At 33.6% G+C, this 18,796-nt stretch overlaps 1 pseudogene; it reads left to right on the forward strand.

Moving 5' to 3' along the window:
• The first annotated feature begins 527 nt into the window (after positions 1-527).
• On the forward strand, positions 528-15,871 carry LOC109676866 (olfactory receptor 10AG1-like; annotated as a pseudogene).
• Positions 15,872-18,796: the final 2,925 nt, after the last annotated feature.

Consider the following 18,796-nt stretch of genomic DNA (forward strand, 5'->3'; position numbering starts at 1 on the left):
ATGCTCTTCTTTGATCCTGTGGTTGAATTAGATCATGAAAACTTCTACAACTTTGATGGTGGGAAAAGGAATAGTGCTTTTGTTTTTGTTGTTGGGTTTTTTTGTATTTTCCTATATGTATCTCTCCCAGAGTCTATGTCATTTGAAGATCACAAATCCTGTTCACTCTTCTACTATCCTCCATCTCACTATTTCCTGGTAAACTCAGCTACTGCCATTTTAAATTCAGGGTTTGCTACAATAATATCTGTTTAGTTTTAGAGTTTTCTGAAGTTGTCATGAACTATCCATATATGTATACACTAAATTGAATACTCATCCTTCAAAATACAAATTGGCTTGGATGCTTTAAATGTGTTTTCATTTGGAAAAAGTTTTCCCTGATGTATTTGAGGAAGGATTTTGAGGAACAGATCATCACAGGTTAGAATAAGCACCAAGTCAAATGAATAGTGCCTCATAAAAAAAAAGGAACAAGTTTAGATAAAAGATAGAGAACATCAAGTGAATGTGGGCTCAGATGTTGGATGAATCAGCCACAAACCACAGAAGATAAGGGCCACCAAATGCTGCAAGAGTCAAGCAACAGTTCTCCCTCAGAGCCTTCTGAGAAGGTGAGATTCTACAGCACCGTGGTTTTGGACAGCAGTCTCAAGAATGCAAGATGAATTTCAATTTTTTAAGTCATTATACTTGAGACAATTTGTTCATGTAGACCTAGGCAAATAATAACTGCATAAATTATCATTTGTTTACAGTTCTTTTATTTAAACCATATGGAACAGTTTATCTCACCAGGCTTTAACTGTTATATTACCAAAGCACTTCCATTTCTATTATGACATTAATAAGTTGACACTTTCTCTTTTAATTTAAAGTAACAATAATTTCACTTTACAAACTGAACTAATGAAATTTCACCTGGTAGAGATATTAATCTGAATTGGCACTTACTGACCAAATAAAATTCTCATTTATATATGTCAATAATATGCATAAAGGAAAACAAAAACTCTCACAAAGTTTGCTAAAGTTAGATTTGAAGAACCATGCTCATAGATGAGCATATTCATAAAGTATCTTATTTATGGGAAACATATGGCTTAGTTAGATAAAGATAAAAATGGCTGTTGACTTCAGAAACCTGACAGATATTCCATACCGTCATAATCCCAGCCTTCTTTTACTGCCCCACATTAAAAACAGAATGCTTCTTTAAAATCAATGGATTTTATAGGCAACTAAATTTAAGACAAGAGAGCAATAGAGGATGAGATATGATTTAATCCCTCATGATAGGGTCTTGCTTGGTTACCACACTATTATGGCAGTTGCTTACTACCGATAAAGAAAGCGACTGGGTCACCAGTTTTGCTTTAGACCTTACATCTAGTATTACAAAGTCCATTTTTATCTAGGCATTACAGAGATGAAGGTAGAGCTTGTACAGGTGTAAGACAAATCTACCCACAAAAATAATAATGAAACTTGGTCTTTCACCATGATGGACTATACACAATAATATACAATTTTGAAAACTTAAGTTATTCAGTGGTTTTTTATTGTTGCAAAACAAATGATTCCAAATAGCAACTTAATATGACATACATTTATATTCTCATATTTTCTGCAGTACTATGTTGGCACAGAGTACCTAGATTCTTTGCTTAGAGTCTTATAAGGTGATACTATGATATCTATTCAGCTAAATTTTTACCTGGAGGCTGTCAGGAAAATATTTGAATCTACATTGGTTTGGTTGTTCACAGAACAGTTTCCTTGAGTTTGTAAGATCAAATATCAACTCGGGGTAAATATTAATTCCTGCATACATTCTATTTCCTTCCATTTCTCTGCATTTTAATCTCTGATTTTTCTAGCATTGACCCCTACAACAAGATTTAAAGCCCACATAAATATTCTCCCTTATTTAAAAAATATCTGATATCACATATTAATTATATGTGCAAAATGATTCTATAGAATGTTCTTGATTAGTGTTTCATTGAACCTCTAGGAGGTCCACATATAGGAGGAAGTATAAAACTTTGTGGTATTTTAAAATCTTATATATTTATATTTATACCATAAACAAATGTAAAAATCCAAAGAAAAAATTGAAAATACATAAAAAAGGAAAAGCTAAATAAAATTTTACAAAATGTAAGTTGTAAAATTCAATGGGAAGTTGAAAAAAAATAAGAGCTATTCAATTTATAACAAGCTGTATTTGGAGATTCCAAAGGAAACTTAGCCACAACCAGGACATGAGAGGAAACACCTCAAAAAATAAGGTTAGGTGTTTAGATTATGAATATATGTACACATTCAAATGATTCTCTTCCTTTCCCTCTCACTCTCTCTTCTCTGCCTCTCTCCCTTTTTCTCTCTAACAAAGGACACATGCACACATATTTTTTAAAATGCTATACCAAAAAATAAAGCATATTCCAAGAATATATGATTCCACATATATGTCCTTACAAGTATATATTTAAACATACACATACAATTCTAATTTAAAACAACAATAATTTCAGTCATGTTTTCCAACATTAGATGTTTTTCTTTATAGCACACCATGATACAGGAAAAACTTCTTTATTATATATTTCTCATTAGAATCTATATTAGACAGAACAGAATGGGACCATCTCTTCAGAGGATTAGAAGTGAAAAAATTCCCTATAGGTCTAAAATGATTTACCTAGTAAAACACAATTTTATTCTGTAAAACACAGTGAATCTTTGTAAAGAAGAAAATAAAATATAGCACCTAAACTGAAAAGATATATATATCTTCAGAAAATTTACCACTGATAAATAAAAAAGAAGAAAAAAAAGACATAAAAAGTTAAATAGAGTAAGTAAGCCAAACACATACACAAGGGTAAGACAGACAATACTGCTTACTGACTGGAAACTGAGGCACAACATGTACTCACACTTCCCACAAGCCTTAAACTCTGTGCAGAGATTTCATGTGATATTGACTATTCTTGCATGGCAGGCAAGCTTTGAAGACAAAATGTATTTTGTTGGTCCCTTATCTCAGAGATTGATAATGAGGTGCCATTTTGAGAGAGGGTCTATTTTTTGAGACAGAGTTAATGTGACTTGAAAACAGGTGGGAGCCATCAAGGCTCAGGGAGACTTGTTACACCCTGCCCCATGTCTGTGTGGGAGACCAGCATGACATGTGACCATGTAAACAGAGAGGTTCTGACATTGGCCAGGCCAGAAATTTAAACACTGGGAGCTCAGGTAAGGAAGGGCACAATAGTCAGTGGCTGTACACTCCATGGATAGGCGTGGGTCCCATCAACTGAGAATCATGGCAGAAAAAGGTCACTGAGTCTTCAGTATGCTCAGCCTCTGGGGCCTGACTCCTGCACCCTGGACTTGATTTATTTTTCATGACAGTGAGGCTGAAAGCTCTGAACTTAGATCCTGAGAACCAGATGAATTTCTCGACCTGCTTACTCTTACCAGGTGTTAAAATAGTGGTAGTTGTTGAAAAGCACTGAGACTAACTTATGGCAGCTGTGTACTGGGCACATGAGTATGCTGCCAGTCAGGTCTGAGAGATTTGAGGACTCATGGATGACATGATTGTCCACAGCCTCCTCCCTCCCAAAGGGTGTAGATCAGCTAGGCGTGGTATGAGCATACTGAGTCTTGTATCCAAAGTGGATGAGGCCCTACGCTCACCCTGTAAGATATATGTGCTTCCCCCAACTCTCTGATGCATTTGGGAAAAACACTAGGGTTGAGGCCTACTGCTTATGGGGCCAAAAACTGAAGGCCCCGCAGAGGAAGTGGGAAGCTTTGGGACTCAGGATGCAAAGCTCCTTGTGACCAGCAGTGGCATCCCATACAAAAATTATGGAAGCTTCTAAAGTGAATGTAGAATCAGATATGGTGGCACATGCCTCTAAATCCCAGGCACTCAGGAAGAGAAAATCAGGAGGATTGTGGTTCAAGACCAGCCCAAGAAAAAATTAGAAAGACACCATTTCATATATATTGAAAATTGTAGCCTGAGGTTGGTTAGGGGAGAAATCATAAAACATTACCAGAAAAATTTCTTTAAAAAGTGCTAAGAGTCTGGCTAAAGTAGTAGAGTGTTTGCCTAGCAAGCAAGATGTCCTGAGTTCAAAACATGAATGTTGGCGAGGATGCGGGGAAAAAGGAACCCTCTTACACTGTTGGTGGGAATGTAGACTAGTACAACCACTCTGGAAAAAAATTTGGAGGCTACTTAAAAAGCTAGACATCGATCTACCATTTGATCCAGTAATACCACTCTTGGGGATATACCCAAAAGACTGTGACACAGGTTACTCCAGAGGCACCTGCACATCCATGTTTATTGCAGCACTATTCACAATAGCCAAGTTATGGAAACAGCCAAGATGCCCCACCACTGACGAATGGATTAAGAAAATATGGTATCTATACACAATGGAATTCTATGCAGCCATGAAGAAGAATGAAATGTTATCATTCGCTGGTAAATGGATAGAATTGGAGAACATCATTATGAGTGAGGTTAGCCTGGCCCAAAAGACCAAAAATCGTATGTTCTCCCTCATATGTGGACATTAGATCAAGGGCAAACACAACAAGGGGATTGGACTATGAGCACATGATAAAAGCGAGAGCACACAAGGGAGGGGTGAGGATAGGTAAGACACCTAAAAAATTAGCTAGCATTTGTGCCCTCAACATAGAGAAACTAAAGCAGATACCTTAAAAGCAACTGAGGCCAATAGGAAAAGGGGAACAGGTACTAGAGAAAAGGTTAGTTCAAGAAGAATTAACCTAGAAGGTAACACCCAGGCACAGGACATCAATGTGAGTCAATGCCCTGTATAGCTGTCCTTATCTCAACCAGCAAAACCCCTTGTTCCTTCCTATTATTGCTTATACTCTCTCTACAACAAAATTAGAAATAAGGGCAAAATAGTCTCTGCTGGGTATTGAGGGGGTAGGGGGGAGAGGGAGGGGCAGAGTGGGTGGTAAGGGAGAGGGTGGGGGCAGGGGGGAGAAATGAACCAAGCCTTGTATGCACATATGAATAATAAAAGAAAAAGGAAAAAAAACCCATGAATACCAAAATTATAAATATATTAAGCAAAATAAGTCTAGAATCAGACAACTGATCCTTTACTGGCCTTGTTTTCTGCACACATATGAGAAAAAGTACATTAGAAACTACAAAATATTCCAGGTTGTTTCCATATCTGGGTGGTTGGAGAAATCTAGTCCAGTGCCCTGAGAAAATGTTTGGCTACTGAGCTACAGTAGTGCACAAATGCAGTTCATCTCTATCAATACAGTCATGCCTACACATTGAGAAAATTCCAACTGAAGACTACAGAGGACTGGTTTAATACTTGGACACAGATGCACATATCCCAGTGCAGAAGCACAAGCTATATGAAAAAGGTAAGCTTTTGTGGCTTCTCCAAAATTCTACTCCATGTTATGGTCACTAGTGATAATGAAATAGATGAAATCATAGAAACAGAATGCAAAAGAATATTAAAAATGATCAATGAAATTGAAAAGTATACACAAAAAGTATGAATGAATTCTAAGAGAATGAAAATAAACACCTGACTGAAATGAGAGTAATGTAGGATATGAAAGAGGACTTAAAGAAAAATATGGAAATTTTGCAGAAAAAATCAAATTTAAATTCATAAATCAAATAAAAACTTCAGTTGTTTGTCTTGTTAATAGAATTGATCTAGTTGAAGAGTGAATACCAGAGCTTGAATAAAAAGTATAAGAATTAGAATATTCAGACAAAAATAAAGAATAAAATAGGCTCAGTGTGGTTGTAACCATATTCCCTGCTATACAGGGAACAGAAACTGGGAGGATTACAGTTTGAGGTCAGCTTGGACACAAAGTAAGAACCCATGTCAACAACACAAGGCAGTGTGGTATGATGGCACATACTTGTAATCTATGCTACTCAGGAGACATGAACTAGATAGGAAGATGATGGCTACATAACTATAGATCAAATAGGCTTAATAGACATCTTCCACACAACAGGCACAGAATACTCATTCTTTTCAGTAACCTATTGAATCTTTCCCAAATAGATTATGTTTGAGGAAATAATGAAAGTATTGGCATACAAGAAAACTGATATAACTTCCTGTATTCATTCTGACCACATAAGATTTAAACTAAAAATCAACAGCAAGAAAACTACTGAAAATATTTAGAACATGATGACTTAATAATAAACTTTGGAATGATCAGTGGGTCATTAAACAATAAGGACAGAACTTTAAAATTTTCTACAATCAAAGGAAAATGAAAAACAATAACAACAAAATTTACTAGAATCCTTGGCACACAACAGTCAGTGGGAAGAGAAAAGTTTAAAATGACAATGGCCTACTTTAAAAAAATATCAGGAAGATCTCAACAAAATAACGAAATGATGAACCTCAATGTCTTAGAAACATAAGAACAAACCAAAACCAGAAGCATGATAAAAATAATAATAATAAGGATAAGGTAGAAATTAATGAAATAGGGACTAAATGAACAATGTAAGGATTCCATGAAGTAATTAATTTTTTGAAAATATAAGAAGGATTAAAAAACCATAAACCCAACTGATCAAAAAAATTATGGATAATAAAAAATTACAAGTGAATAGTGATATCACAACAAATACCACTGAAATATAGGTGATGATTAGGGAATATGATAAAAACACATATTTTTCTAAATAAAAAAATTCAGAAGAAATGGGTAAATTTCTTGATACATATGACCTCTCAAAGCTTAACCAACATTCCAGAAATTACTTCATTGCTCCATTTTGAGCATTAAGTTGAAGTGATATTAAAATATTTCCAAAAAAAGAAAAACTAGGACAAGATAGATTCATTGCTGAATTTTAACAGATCATTATGAACATTATCAACATATTCCAGAAAATAGAAAGGATTGGAACATTGCCAAACTCATTCATGAAGGCCATATTATCCTAATACCAAAACTGAATGTGGAGTAAGTAAACAAACAAACAAACAAACAAAAACTATAGACCAATTCCCTTTATGAACATAGATGTAAATATTTTTAATAAAAATCTACAAAACATACTCAATAAGACATTAAAATTACAGTGTGATCACGTTGATTTCTTTCCAGGAATTCAAGAATAGTTCAACCTACAAGATCAATAAACATAACGCACCACATGAAGAGAATAAAGGAAAGAAACCACATGATCATTTCATTACAAAAAAAAAGTCTTTGACAAAATACAAATTTCATTCACGATTGAAACCCTGAGGGAACTAGGAATATAAGAAAGTTACCTCAACATAATAAAGGGGATGAACCAATAGTCATCATTGAACTAAAAGGGGAAAAACTGAAAGCAACTCTTCTAAATTCAGGAACAAGACAATGAATGTGTTCCTAGGAATGTGTCCACTCGCCTCACTCTACTTTACAGATTGGTTGAATATTTAGTCTGAACAGTAAGGCAAAAGGAAGAAATAGAAGGGACACAAACAGAAAAGAAAGAAAGCAAATTGCCTATTGGCAGATGATATAATCTTATATTTAAAAAACCTTTAAAACTCCACCAAACAATTCTTGATTATATAAACTATTTTGGCAAAGTAGCAGAAGACAATGCATCTGTGGCTTTTCTATCAATCCATGATAAACACTATGAGAAAAATTCAGGCAAACAATCCTATTCACAATTGCCCCAAAGAAAATAAAACAAACTTAATTAAGATACCAAGATGCCCCACCACTGACGAATGGATTAAGAAAATGTGGTATCTATACATAATGGAATTTTATGCAGCCGTGAAGAAGAACAAAATACTATCATTCGCTGGTAAATGGATGGAATTGGAGAACATCATTCTGAGTGAGGTTAGCCTGGCCCAAAAGACCAAAAATCATATGTTCTCCCTCATATGTGGACATTAGATCAAGGGCAAACACAACAATGGGATTGGACTTTGAGCACATGATAAAAACAGGAGCACACAAGGGAGGGGTGAGGATAGGTAAAACACCTAAAAAACTAGCTAGCATTTGTTTCCCTTAACACAGAGAAAATAAAGCAGATACCTTAAAAGCAACTGAGGCCAATAGGAAAAGGGGACCAGGACCTAGAGAAAAGGTTAGATCAAAAAGAATTAACCTAGAAGGTAACACACACACATAGGAAATTAATGTGAGTCAACTCCCTGTATAGCTCTCCTTATCTCAACCAGCAAAACCCCTTGTTCCTTCCTATTATTGCTTATACTCTCTCTACAACAAAATTAGAAATAAGGGCAAAATAGTTTCTGCTAGGTATTGAGGGGGTGGGGAGGAGAGGGAGGGGTGGAGTGGGTGGTAAGGGAGAGGGTGGGGGCAGGGGCGAGAAATGACCCAAGCCTTGTATGCACATATGAATAATAAAACTAAAAAAAAAAAACCAAAAAACCTCTACAATGAAAGCTATAAAACATTGAAGAAAGAAGTTTACAATGGCACTAGAAGATGATTCATGACCATGGATTAGCAGAATTAATATTTTAAAAATAGCTGTAGTACCAGGATTCAATGTAATTGAATTCATTGTCACTTTTACTGAAATAGAAGGATAAATCAATCCTAAAATTTATACGGAAACATGAAAGATCCCAAATAGCCAAAGCAATACTTAGTCCAAAAAAGAAATACTTAAAAAGTACCTGACTTCAAATGATGTTATATAAAAATAGTAACGAAAGCATCACAGTACTGAAACAGAAAAGAGCACACAGGCAATGAAATACAATAGAAGATCCAGAAATAAAACCATATACCTGGGGCCATCTGAGTTTTTATCTATGTTGGACAAAAACAGTTTACAAATAGTTCTGGGAAAAATTGGACCTCCACACACAGAAGATTGAAACTAGATTCCTATCTGTCACCTACAAAATCAATTCAGAAGTGCTCAAAGATCTTACGTCACTACTTTAAACATTGAAATTACTACAGGAAAACACTTGAATTATGCATAGACAATGATTATAAATAGACAACAATTGCTCAGGATATAAAAGTAAGAATTGACAAATGAGATTGTATGACAGGTAAAAATACTTCATATCCAGAGTATAGAAAGACAACAAAGTAAAAGACAAGATGTACAATTGACTAAACTGTTCTCAGAAAGAAATATAAATTACTATTAAATATTTGAAGAATTTTTCAACATCTTTAGTCGTAAAAGAAAAGCAAATGAAAATGGCATTGTGATTCCATCTCACTCCTTTCAGAATGGCTGTCATCAAGACAGTAAAGAACAAATGCTGGCAGAATGAGAGGGGGGAAGGAAACCTTGTTATACTCTTAGTGGAATTGTAACTTATTGCAGCCACTTTGGAAATCAGTGTAGAGGTTGCTTAAATAATTAAAAAGAGTACTACAATATGATCCTGTTATGTCACTCCAGGGCATATTTCCAAAGTAATGCAAGTCAGCATAAAATAGAATACCTGCACATCCATGTTTATAGAAGCACTGCTTATAGGAGCCAAGCTATGAAATCAGCTGTAGTGTATATTAACCAATGAATGGACAAAGAATAAATGGCATAGATACACAAAGGAATATTATGTAACCATAACGAAAATGAATCTATGTCTTCTTCAGAAAAATTGATGGATCTGGGTCATATTAAGTAAAATGAGCTCTACTCAGAAAGGCAAATATTGCATGCTTTCTCTAACAGGTAGAAGTTAGACATAAAAAATGACATTAATGTAAAAGAAGTGTTGTAAGAGGGTGAAACAATGGGAGGTTGGAGAGCCAAAGGAGAGGGTGCTGGATGAATATGATCAGAGTACTTTATACACTTGTGTGAATGTAGAATAATAAACCAAATAAGATTGTAAGAAAAAAGAGACGAGGCTAATCGAGGGTATTAAAAGAGCTAAATTTGATCGAAGCACACTATATGTATGATGGACATGTCACAGTGAACCCTCTTTGTGCAATTAAATATGCTAATAAAAGAAGAATGAAAATGAAAAGATTGGCATGCACAAAATTTTTCACATTTTTTTTGTGTTACTGGGGCTTGAAATCAAGGCCTACACTTTGAGTCACTTCACCAGCCCTTTTCTGTGAAGGGATTTTCAAGATAGGCTCTTGTGGAAAGATTTGCCCAGGCTGGCTTTGAACCATAATCCTCCTCATTTCTACCTCCTGAGTAGCTAGAATTGCAGGTGTGAGCCACCAGTATCTGAGATTTTTTCACATTAAAAAAATTTTTTAGACATAACACATTACAACTAATATAAGTATATATACTGTAATATCTATAAATAGAGTTAAATATAACCCAATAATATAAAAGTGGGGAATACTTAACTCAAACAGGCATTTTAGGTTTATTTTATATAAACTTGCTTCTGTATCACTTCTCAAAATACAATAAATGAAGCAAAATTAAATTTGAGATATCTAAATCATCTAAAGAATATAAAAGAGATGTAACAAGGAATCCACAATTACTGAAGCACCAGGTATCCTTAATAACACTCTACACAACCACATAACTATTCTTATCGAGTGCACCTGAACGTGTTACTAATTCACTTCATATTCTTCTTCATAAAGCAAATGTTTGGGACATTTAAACTCTAAGGAATTTATAGAGTATCTATTCTTCTCATAATAGAACTAATGAGATAGTACTAACAATAAGGTTAAGTTCTTTAAAAGCATGAGGTTATTTAACTAACAGATTTCAAAATCCTGCAACAGCAAAAGTAGAACAACAATATATTATGCTAACTTTTACAACACACTCAGCTGTCTAAAATACATGGTAAAAATGCCAAATATGTTGTAAAATGAAACTCAATTTGAATAGTCATATATTTTATAAGTAATAAAGTTGATGTCCAAATTTGTTATACAAAGAAAATTCACTGAATATTTTACAGTTGATTATATCATTTATGTAGCAATAAATAGTTCAATTTTCCACACATTCTGCCAGAACATGAACATGTTAAAACAAACAAAAATATATAAGATCACTAATTTGACTCACGGACAAAGGACTAACATTTTAACAACATATTATACAGTACGAGTTCTAAAAGTCATTACTATGAAACGAACACATAGTGATTTTCACAGGAATGCTTGAAAATACAATGGATCTGATTTAACTTGAAAGAAAACTACTCTTCTGTTAATTCTATAGCTACAATTGTAATTAATGGAATACTGAAATATTGAAGGACATCCTTAGGGCCAGATAAAAGTAAGAAAAATTAATGCTATATCTAGGAGGTTTTGGCTGTTTTAATGAAGGTAGTTAAAACTAATTCAAATTGCAAAAAGCAGCCTTTTTAAGTAAGCACTATGAACAGCTACCTAGAGTATATTGATATGTTTATAAAAATAAAAAGAACAATTGCATGAATCCAGTAAGAATATATTCATAAATATACAATGGCAAGAGATCATATAATAATACTAGCAACCTATATGTCTGGGGAATTTTTTAAAATGGCCATTTCACAAAGAAAATTAAAATATGGAATGTTTAGAAAGATGGCTATGCCTATAATAATTATGATAAGAAAGCAGGTAATTTATTGAGACATTGTTGCAAATAATAGTGGAAATTTAAATCACCGGTAAAGACTATAATTCTAAAATAGTTAAATTGTTAATATTGACAAACTTTACATTCATTTGAATTTCAGTGGAAAATGTCCAGCCTCAATAGCTGTGTAAGTGGCAGTACCCACTACTCCAGTGGTGATAGGGGTAGCAGAGATGACAGGGAAGATGAAGAGTTCCAGAGAGTGTCCAGGACAGAAATGAAAGGGGGCATGGGTGATGGACACAGCAAGGGCTTGGAAGACCTGAAGAAGAGAAACTATTGGCCCTATCGTTGGAAGTGGTCCAGGGATCTACCATGCTGTAAGAATCCAAGATCTGAGACACTCAATCAGAGAGCTGTAATACTTTTTGCAGTCAAGAGCTATAGATCCTGACATCCTACCCTTAAAATCTGTAACATTTGTGATTGTGAGACTGAAGTTCCCAGCACCCAAATCCTGTAAGAGATGTGACATTGCTGACACTGCTCCCTGCTTCTGAAAAAGAGAATTATAATACCTGCCAAGTGCTAGAGCTGCTGGTGATATAAGATGAGTCCTAGAACCACAATCTCTGGTTTATAAAGCCTGGAAAAATAATACCCTAGTTCTCAGGGATTGCTGCTGTAATCCTCAGGGCCCAACATTCCAGCCAGTAGGCATTTGACACAAAAAGGCTTAGGATTAGGTAGCACTTGAAGATATTTTTCACACCTATCCATGATTCCTATTTGGGTAGAGCAAATTGTTTCAGCCAGCTGACCACTAAGAGTTTGAGTAGTAAATACTTCCTTATTTTGTTAAGTCATTTTTATATCTGAATTATTATTTCAGTTTTCTACATACTTTTGGGTGATGATGACACTTAATTGAATAATAAAATATCCAGCTTTTCTTTTAAATGATGAGATAGGTATTTCATAAATTATCCCCAGAGAGGAGTGGGCATTCAATTAGTCACCACATGTATATACTGGACAAGGATGTGATAAATCATGAGCATAGATTTCTATTGCAGATATAAGATAGAAAAATCACATGAGAAAAAAAATCAGCTATAATAAAGAGTGGAAGGACTAGAATGTGATAGGTATACTGTCGTAAAGAGAAACAGTTTTCCAAACATAATGGGAAAGTCACTTTTAAAATACTCTGTCAAGTATTCACAGAAAAAAAAACTTGTAATGTAGATTATTGGCTCATGGAATCACAATTGAAATTCTATGCTCCATAGAGAGCCTGGAAATAGAAAAAGGGAATTGAGAGGAAAGTTTCTTCTTTTCTTTCTTAGTAATCTTGCTTAAAATGTTTATTTTTGAGGTGGCTGGTATTTCAGCTCCATACCTCCCATGAGGCCTAAGCAGATAGCATAATATGAAAGAAAAATTTAAATTTTTCCAGTAACATGGCAGTTTTAATATTCCATAAAAATTAGCTTAGGTTTGAATTTTTCCAATTGCTATCATGAGAAATATTGAAGACTCTCAGCACAGTATGCATGTGACAAAACACGTAGCACATTTTTTAAACATGTGGATAATCTGTAACTCTATGAATTAAGGAAAATAAAATAGCAAAGAAATCTATGTCAATTTAAATGTGATAGCTAGAAAGAGTTTAACTTTTACTAGAAATAAATACCAGCCAATTAAGAGTTATCTCACTAATATAGACTAGCATTGAAATGGGTTAACTTTATGTCAATGACAGGATAAAGGGAAGGATGGATTCATAGAAAGATTATAATTTTAGAAATGAACCAGAAATATTCTTAAAGAGAACCAGTCTTCCAGAAATTGATACCCTAGAGAAGATGATCCCCAGGGTGAACATGACAGTTCCTACTTAAGAGTAGTTTATGTTTGAAGCAAGCAAACATATTTGTAGAATTAGAGTGATTTTCTTAGTAAGCATTACTTACAACATCTTACACTGCTTCATGTACGTTTATAAAGGTAAGTTATAAAACAGTGCTAGTTGGTTAATTTATTTATGAACTGTTCTAAATTAATAAAAGAGAAAATCATGAAACTCTGTGTCCTTTATTTGAAAATGAATTATGTATTTACATATCTCATATATCTCTTAACTTTCTTAAGTATAAATTTAAATAAGATGTAATTCAAATAATGATAATGACATTAACAATGAATATAATTTATTGAAAACTAATACTATTGCAAATAGGGAGATAGGAGAGAATGTGTAAAAAATGTATTAAGTCAAAATAATGATCCGATTGGGCTAGTAAATCTATAGGTTGAGTAGATCTGAAAAAAATAAAAAAATATACATCTGTTTTAGAAGGTTAGAGAGTAAGCATGAAGAAAATATAACAGGAATTATCAAGCAGTGTTTATGTCTCCATACAGGATGAGCTTAATATGAAGGATAAAAAAGAGTTTTTTGGTTTGATGTGTAACAAAAATACTTGAATGTCCAGAGTAAATCACAATTGTGTTTAATCAAAGATGTACTTTTAAAAGACAGCTTTATGTATGAAAAAAAGAGAGCTACATTTGATAATTAGGGAATGATGTGACAATGGAGAATCTTACATGGAAGGAAATATGAAAAAAAAATACAAAGAATTGATGATACCTACTGATTAAGTTGAAGTATAGCCAATATTTACCATACACTGGATAGAAGGTATTAATAGGGACAAATAAAAAACAACATACTGAGATTTATGATTTACATATTTATTCTAAGGGATGGGAGACATATATAAGTTAAAGCAATAATCATATCTGTTTATTTCTTAAGTAACAATGAATTGATTTAAGAAAGTTGGTTCTCTTTTGGAGTCTAATATGGAAAACTTAGAACTCATTTTGAGCAAGCAAGAAAGAAAACTTCAAGTAAAAACTTTAGATTAACACAGGTAAGGCATGATGATAATGCAGAGGAAAATAATATACCCCAACAAAAGACATCTGTAACATAATTCCAACCTCAAGGTTAATGAAATGTGATTTCCCCTCAATATGCTTAAAATGATAACTTTCAATTCTCAATACTCTTGATATTGCAACCATGTCTAAAAAGTATATTAGATCTTATTCCTTGAATTGATTTTAATTGCATATCAGTTTATTAGTGAAGTTTCAAATATGTCATACAAATAGAGGCAATGATTGAAATAATGTAAGAGATTATGGAAATATATTCATGTACCTAGTTCTGGAAATAAAAGAGGCCAGTATGGTTCCAAATATAAATTTATTAACCAACTTGCATTTGTAATACCTGCAGATGGAGAGCAAATTAGAACAGAAAATTCAAAATACCTCTACGATGTTGGAATTCATTCTCTTGGGGTTTTCTGATAGTCCCCATCTCCAATGGATTCTTTTTGCAATATTTTTAGTCATGCATTTTACTATCCTGATATGCAACAGCATTATAATACTATTAACAAAAATTGACCCTTCTCTTCAAATGCCTATGTATTTTTTCCTTCGTAATTTTTCCTTTTTGGAAATCTGTTATGTAACAGTCACTATCCCAAGAATGCTCATGGACCTTTGTACACAAAAGGAAATATTTCTTTGTCCGCTTGTGCTGCACAAATGTGTTTAGTACTTCTGCTTGGAGGCACAGAGTTCCTCATCCTTACAGCAATGGCCTATGACCGCTATGTGGCCATCTGTAACCCTCTCAATTATGCCCTAATCATGAACAACAAAGTCTGCATACAGCTTGTGGCTGCATCCTGGAGCATTTTAATTCCACTCCAAATAGGACAAACCTACCAGATTTTCTCTTTACCTTTTTGCAGGTCTAACAGAATTAATCACTTCATCTGTGACATCCCTCCAGTACTTAAGCTTGCTTGTGGTGACACATTTGTGAATGAGATAGAAGCCTATGTAGCTACAGTGGTGTTTGTTATGGGTCCCTTTTTGTTAATCATTATCTCTTATGCTAAGATTATCTGCAATATTCTGAAATTATCATCAGCCAGAGGGAGATCAAAAGCCTTCTCCACTTGCCCATCTCACTTGATAGTTGTAATTTTATTCTATGGAACAGCCAGCATCACCTATTTACAAGCCAATGCAAATCAATCTGAAGGCATGCAAAAACTGCTGTCCCTTTTCTACACTATTTTGATCCCAACCTTGAATCCCACTATCTACACTCTGAGGAATAAGGATATCATGGTGGCACTGAGAAAATTAATAACCACATTATCAACATGAGCAAAACCCTTTAAATTCAGAAATATTATACTTTTTAAAGAAAATTTTGCTCTTATGTTCTTCAAGAATAAAAACTAATGTTTTGTTAATCATCCACCTTATATAAAAGGGTCTTTATTTTTTTAGATTAATTAAGGGATTCTTTGTAGTCAAAGTACAAATTAAGTTTATTACAAGATATATTTTTTCAATCAGCCTTTCCTTTTATTATTGACTATTATTAACTATATTTATTGTTAACTAAAAACTGCCCATTCAGCTCAATGAAAGATTGCCTTTGTAGCATGACCATAGGGTAGATTCATATTCTAACTTATATTTCCTTTAACCTTTTTATTCTTCGATGTGTTTGCTCAGTGGAGCCTCAGATGGATTTCATTATCTACGATATTAAGATACTAAATGGAAGCAGGGGAATCTTTGGGGTTTTGGTAATTAGTTCTTCACTTAATTTTTATATGCTCATTTTATTGTTTTGTGTTGATTGCATTTCTTAATCTCCATCTCCATCTCAGTTTATTCCTTTCAAAACTACAGTTCCTGAATGTGTTTGCTCTTAAAATATACCCAAACTAGCTTTTTTTTCTGGTCATCTAGTTCCTCCCATTATAACATCTGTTAGTTCATTGGTAATGTGTATTTAGTATTATATGTTTCTAGAAGTTTCATTAAAACTCCCAATACCTTTGTTTAGTGGGTTAAATTCAGTGCCCTCAAAACATATTTCCTCATTTGATAAAAGGATCTTTGCAAAAGTACATAAGTAAAGATTTTGAAATTAGATCAAAACTATGGTTTTGTATGGATCACAAATCCACTGGCCATTGTCCTCATGTGGGCAGAAAGCAGTAGAAATTTAGAAAACAGTAAAAGAACAGAGGAGACAGACATCATATATAGGTGGAGTCACATATTCAGCTATAAACTCCAGAATGTCGAGAGAAAAAACAGGGACAAGAGGCAAAGAATGATGCTCTACTAAGACTTCAGTGAGAGTGAGGCTCTTCTGACACCATGACTTGACACTGTCCTAGAGAAATGTGGGCAACTATTTTCTTCATTATTTAAATTCACACAATTTGAGGGCCTTAATTAAGGTAAACATAAGAAAACAATACAAAATATAAATGGTGCTGTCTTATATAAATAATCTGAAATAAAATCTGTATCTTGTTTTGCCAAACTGATATATCATACCATGATTATTATTTAAATAAATTTTATAAGGATATATTTATTATGCTTCCTGATTATTTTCTCGCACATATTTTAGGTACTAATGTGATATTTTTACTTTTGTTGGGAAATAAAATAATTATTATATTTTACTTTACAAATTGACCAAATTAAATCTTTTATAGAAATAATATTTTTCTAAGAATCTTCAGATAATTCATTTTCCAAGGTTTTTTTTTCTGAGTGTTTGGTTTTATTTCCTTAATGCAAAAAGTAGAAGGAAAGTGAATATATCATGAGTTAAAATTCATTAAGTTTTATACACCCTGCAATACTGCTCACCCACAATAGAGAATGATATAGAGCAGATCCACAGAGTCTATCACCATTACTCCAAGAAGTAAGAACATATGTAAATTCCACAGTATCAATCTAATTAAAAAAAATATATCCCTGAAAATTGACAAATACTTGCTCAAACACATTTTCACAAATACACACACACACATATGTATATATAGATGTGTATGTATTGTCATTTAAATCTTAAGTAAGCACTAATGTACTGCTTTATGTAATTCAATCATCTGAAAATATTGTCCAGACTACATTAAGTGGACTCACATAGGATTTTATTTAAAGGCAATCAATATGAGTATAAGTGAAAGAAAAACTGGAGGCAATCTACAGAGTTGGAGAGAAACACATCACCAGGATATTCTCAGTCGACCCTTCATTTCCACATACAAGACTGTACTCTGGGGTGAAGTTAAATGAATAGTACAGTGGTTCTGGATTCCTGAAAAGATCAGGACGTAAGGAGATATTAGGTGGTTCTAATCTCTTTTGGTCATGCACCTAAGCCAAGTTGTCAAAACCATTAGGACAGTTGGTAAGCACTGATGAAGGAAGTGAAATATGGCCAGTAATTCTGAGAATTAACACAGAATATCAGACTAAGAGTAAAGAGTATAGAGGTTAGTCATCTAGGCATCCCAGAGATAAACATAGAGATTTTCTAGAAAAGGTGTAACTCAAGTCTATCTCTGCAAAGCTAATGTATAAAAATCATGCTTTTTAACTTATTCAACAGTTTCCAACATTGCATAACAAGTTACCACATACTCAGCAACTTATGTCACAATTTTATCCTCTCACAGTATATGTAGGTTTTGAACCTTGCATAAGGTGCTTAGAGTGTTATTGACTTAAATAAAGAGGTCACCTATGCTAAGTACTGTCCATTAATTTTGGGAATAATTCTAGCTTAGTTATATTAATGGAAGAATACAGATCCCTGAAGTTGTAAGACATATGCCCAATTTCCCAGCTGGAGACAACTCGGGACTAGTGTATCTAGGAAATATCCACATCCCTCTTCTTCTGATTTATTCCATTTCCTTCACTTCAAAATTCTGAATGTTTTCTAACTCTGTTCACTATACCTAGATTTAAAGGATTATGTGATTTAGTCAGGTCTACTGAATCATTTCCCTTATTAAAATTGAGACATATTCGAATTTAATCATATGTGCAAAATGATTTTATAATAAGGACTGAATTAATGTTATTTTAACAACTAGGACAAGGTTCATGTACTGGAGGAAGCCTATATTTTGGCATCATCTTAGAAACTTATTTGTACAGGTATACCATAAGCAGATGCAAATATCTACAGAAAATTATAAATACATACAAAATAAAAAATGAGTTGCTAAAGATAAAAGCTGGAAAATTTAATGGAAAAGT

This window comes from Castor canadensis, chromosome 1 (genome assembly GCF_047511655.1).
Source record: "Castor canadensis chromosome 1, mCasCan1.hap1v2, whole genome shotgun sequence".
NCBI lineage: Eukaryota > Metazoa > Chordata > Mammalia > Rodentia > Castoridae > Castor > Castor canadensis.